This window comes from Thamnophis sirtalis, unplaced genomic scaffold, assembly GCF_051295495.1.
Source record: "Thamnophis sirtalis isolate CommonGarterSnake01/CBP01778 unplaced genomic scaffold, rThaSir2_p1.2 scaffold_9, whole genome shotgun sequence".
NCBI classification, from domain to species: domain Eukaryota; kingdom Metazoa; phylum Chordata; class Lepidosauria; order Squamata; family Natricidae; genus Thamnophis; species Thamnophis sirtalis.
Window position 1 is genome coordinate 60617265 of NW_028261389.1, and position 5162 is coordinate 60622426.

The 5162-nt window shown below is 39.9% G+C and overlaps 1 non-coding gene across 1 annotated transcript; it reads left to right on the forward strand.

The window, feature by feature from the left end:
* The first annotated feature begins 4291 nt into the window (after window positions 1-4291).
* LOC148044160 (U1 spliceosomal RNA) lies at window positions 4292-4455 on the forward strand. The gene has a single exon (XR_015697789.1). It is a non-coding gene; the product is annotated as a U1 spliceosomal RNA (small nuclear RNA).
* The last annotated feature ends 707 nt before the right edge of the window (window positions 4456-5162 follow it).

Genomic DNA, 5162 nt, shown 5'->3' on the forward strand with positions numbered 1-5162 from the left:
AGTGTTTCCCTCACATAACCGAATGGCTATATCCTTCTAGCTAACTAAACTTCAGTTTGGCCTGATTTTAATTTTGTTACTTACAAAACATTGCAGTTGATGCTGCCCACAAGTGAGAATTTAGATGTATGTTTATTTTCACACCACACATTACTGCAGTGATCACAGCCCTAGCAAAAAACTGGTGGCCATATGTTATTTGCTTTAACCATCTGTCAATGAAGCTTGTTATTAGACAAATAAACAAATGGCTAGAAACAGAATAGATCCAGTAACGACTGAAGGAATTGATCCACTCTTTTGTCCCTTTTGAGAAATAAAAGAGACAGAGATTAAAGAAGACAGAATTATATCATACAGCCCCAGGTGTACAAGACATATAATCTAGAAATCAAAGAGAATAGCTAAGGAGTGGCATGAGTACCTTTGGGAATGATAGATGGAACTCCTTGATGTTTAAAATTATTTTTCAATCTGAATGCTTCAAATGCCATACAGAGTTCAGTTTCCTAGATTTTAGCTTACATCAATCTTCCTTCTTTGAATAATTAATGGCAAGTTATATCTTAACATGGTTGGGGAATCAGAGTATTTAATATATAGAAATTGGAGAGTTTTGATTATTTTGGAGAATATGGAATACCTCCTCCTTCTACATAGGCTGGTTGGGAAGTGTGGCTGCAAAACTATACAAACACTTATTTATTTGTGTATTCATTCATTCATTCAGTTTAAATGGACTTTCATCACAAAAATACTGTATTGCTAACTAAATGACTGGATGGCTAACAATGAATACAAACAAAATCATGCAGGAGCTGAGATGAAAAATCAATCAACAAAATTAGTATAACTATGTTATGGGCTCAGTGGCAAACCCGGAGCCCAACTTCAAGTCTTCAAGTCTTTATGGCAAGACTTACAGTATATCTAATAAATGAAGTTCCTCTTTTTAGCAATATCAATAGCAGTTACACTTATATACCACTTCATAGGGCTTTCAACCCTCTCTAAGTGGTTTACAGAGTCAGCATATCATCCCCACAGTCTGGGTCCTCATTTCACCCACCTTGGAAGGATGGAAGGCTGAGTCAACCTTGAGCCGGTGAGATTAGAACCACTGAACTGCAGATAACAGTCAGCTGAAGTGGCCTGCAGTACTGCACCCTAACCACTGCGCCACCTTGGCTCTTTAGTGCAAAACACATAACAGCTCACTTGGAATTTGCAAAAAAGCACCTGAAGGACTCTCAAACTGAGCAGTGTTCCAATATTTGAGGGACTGCCACAGAGAGGAAGGGGTCAATCTATTTTCCAAAGCACCTGAAGTAATAATGGATGGAAACTGACCAAGGGGAGATTCAACCTAGAAATAAGGAGGAACTTTCCGACAGTGACAGCAATCAACAAATGCAACAGCTTTCCTTCGGAGCTTTGTGGGAGCTTCATCACTGGAAGCTTTCAAGAAGAGATTGGACTGCCATTTGTCAGAAATGGAGTAGGGTCTCCTGCTTGAGTGTGTGGAGGGGGGTTGGACTAGATGACCTATAAGGTCCCTTCCAACTCTGTTAATCTCTTTAAATTAATGAGAAAAAATGAATTTCAACAACTATAGAATCAGGCTGCAGCACAACATAATTGACAAAAGTAAGGGGGTCTGAATACTTTCTAAATGCACTTATATAGATCTGTCCTATTGCTATTGTTAATAGATAGGACCATGTTTCTTCTTTAGAGACAGTGTAGAATGTGAGTCTAGTAATCAAACCAGATGATGACTGTCAGGATCGTCACAATCAGGTGTGCAAGTGGTGCACTGCACAAAGGTACTCTTGACACAATGCGAAATGATGGGAATGGTTGTATCCCAGTGTTCCATTGCAGGGTGCCGGATTAGGAAGAGGTCCATTCAGTTCCTACTACACTCATTTGCTATAGAAGAAAAGAGAAAATGAAGGTGCCAGGAAGCCACTGCTGTCATATAATATGACTTGACACTCTGGAGGGAAAAAAATCTTTTGCATGAAGGAGACTTACAAATCAGTAGAAGTCCTGATGGCTGCTGGGCATATGTGGAGCTGTAAAAACGGAGACTGTCAGTAGCTAAAATGTCATTGTAACTGCTTCAGGAGTCAGAGAGAGACAGTGAGACAGACAAACAGAGAGAGATATCTCTGAGATGACAAGTCCAAATCTCTTCAACATTCAGGAAGACTGGAACATCTCCAAGAAGCAACTATCCACAGTGATATTCCCCAATTGGGGCACTAAGCCAACTGGTAGAGTTATGGTCTTCAGAGCTATGGTCCTTATAGAAATTCAGAGTATGTGTACAGATTTCACCCCGGTGGACAAGATGTACCAAAGGAGATGAGCCATGCAGAAAAGGCACTTCTTCTGGATCCTGCAAGTCAGAATTCCTTGACCAGCACACCTCCTTTGCTGGAACAGCTGGAGTGGGCCAGTCCCATCAGGTTGAGGTAGTTTTTCAGGTAAAGCCTTTATCACATTCTTACACAATTTTAAGACTGCAATGATTATTTATGAGTAATTGCTAGATTAGATAAAATATGATTAGATTAGATGATGAGATGATATGAGATTAGATTGGATTAGGTTAGATTAGATATTTAAGAGTACAGAGGACATGAAACACAAACTTCAATGTCTAACACATTCATGTGAAAGTGAAATTAATTTGGCATCCATAAATTATATTTCTTTTCATTTAACATTATTATTCAGATCCTATGTAATAATTAAGAAACCCCCATTGTCTGAGATTGGAACAAAATACATCATTGTGTTTGGTTTTGTGTATTTTTATAGTTCTTCATTCTGATTGTTTTCTATGTATTTATTCATTTTTGTTAATTATTATACACTAGCTACACTGACTCTCTCATAAGGTGGCCAGCTATACAAAATGAGAAATACATACAATTAAGAAATTATATATGTATTTCTTACCCAAGGAAGTAAATTGCAAGTTTTGCAATAGGAAGCACATGATCGCTGGACTGCACGCCTTGCAGAAACCACAGTGTCCTTTTCTTATATCAAGTTTTGAATGGTTTTAGCATTAGTGGTATCTAGTTTTCAATCATATTTAGTGTGGATTATTTGTTTTGTTATCCTGAGCAGAAACAAATAAAGCAGCCAGAGGACAGTGGCTTTGTCCTCAGGTGATGTGCTAGAGAATAGCCCAGGGCAAAGTTGTCTCATCAGCTGTTCAGTTGACCCCCCCCCCCCCAGTTTTCAGTTTCTATAGAGAAACTCAATTCTCTCGCATTAGTATTTTTTGGTAGCTGTCTTGCTGAAACTAAAAGGGAAAAAATCCGTATGTGCTTCAAATATGCTCTTTCAGGAAGCACAGCAAACCACTTCCTCTGATCCTTTGCTCTGATCCCTGGCATCACCTGCTGTTTCTTGAGTTGTCATTAAGATTTATACCCATGCTATTCTTAGGGCTTATAGATATTTATAATGATGCCATAATGGAAAATAAATCCAGCTCCAAAATTTAATAAAGCCTGAATACTTTTCGAAAGTTAGGAGCTTTTTCTACAGAATGATCTGTTAGATATGGAAATGCAGTATCTTCTGGCTGCACATTTGAGTAAATCATTCAGACCCCCAAAGTCAGAAGGAATGTGGTCGCACCTTTTAAGACGATTGATTTTATTATCAGATGTGTGGAGTGGCTTAGCTGACGTAAGATTTAAATACATAAGGATGAGGCAGGGTGGTTAGGAAGAAAGTGAGGAAAAGAAAGAATGGTAATATAGATGAAGGTTGCATGAGGGAGAAATTGCAAGAACCTTATCAGTCAACAATTTGAATGCATTAAAAACCCACTGTATTTCTTCAGGCCTTCTGTCAAAGCCATACCAGGTAAACCAGACAGAAAATGCAACAAGATGAACTAGTTCTACTTTATTGTAAGTCTACATTAGTAGAATCTTGCAAACCTGAAGGCACAAACTTCCTAACTTCACTTTTAACTGTTTCATCCATTAGGATGGGGTTCTTCTCAGAGGTGATGTTAACTTTCCTACCAGTTCGAAAATGTGAGCGCCCACGCATCAGCTTTTGGTGAAAAAAGGGCCTAAATGGGATGCCGTACAGCCAGGGTGGGTGGGCGGAGCCAACTACGATTTCTGCTACCAGATTTCTGCTACCAGTTCGGGCAAACAGGTCCAAAGTGGTAGAATGGCCTCTGGCTCTTGTTAAGTTTCTTTCTTGACTGTTAAGTGATGGCAGGTCTTCCCCTATTTTCTCACAGTCATTCATACTTACCTGGCAGGGGAGACACCATGATCATGAAGATAGTTTTCCCAGGGTGAGGCTCATCCATTGCACTTCGGATGTGCTGACCCCTGCGATTTCCCCAAATGCGGGAAACTCGACTGCATAATTTGTGGTAGTGGGGGACTGTGTTTGCGCTTTCCCCTGTAAAGAGGATGTGAGGGCGATCTGGCTGTGACATCTGTCACCCCATTGATCGCCAGGGTTGATTCGGCTGATCTGGCTGGCTAGGCGAGTGTCCCCTTCCTCCCTCACCGCTCCCTGTGTGTCCCTCCCGAAGCTGCATGCTCGGTGGAAGAGGACGACCATCCCAGATAGAAGGAGTGTATCGATCTTCGGTCAAGGGTATATGATAGCTGTGCTCCCTTGCGAGAACCTACAAACAAGCACAGTCATTCATACATTCCATTACATCTTCTGAAACACTGTGTGATATGTCTGAAACATATTGAGATGTGTAAGAACAGCTGTCTCATACTCAACTGTGCCAACATAGGGTCCACAATTTTTTTGGGGTCCACAATTGCTATTTTGAGATCTATAATGGGATATTCTGGGAGACACCAATGCTCTGCTTCATCTTTATTTTGAATCCTGATGTCAAATCTGTTTCGTTAATTTGTTACCAATTATCTTACCTAGAATTCAGAGGGCCATTACTGGCAGATGGTGTGTGTCTTGAAAATATTTGGTTTTTAAAGAACTCCAAGAGGTGGCATAAATGATGGGGGAAACAAAGATTACATCTGATGTAGATTATAGGCAGTAACATTAATTAAGGATTATTTTATGGCTGAAAAACTGCAAGGTTTCTCTCCCATACCTCCAGAATTAGAAACAAAGCAGAACGTCTG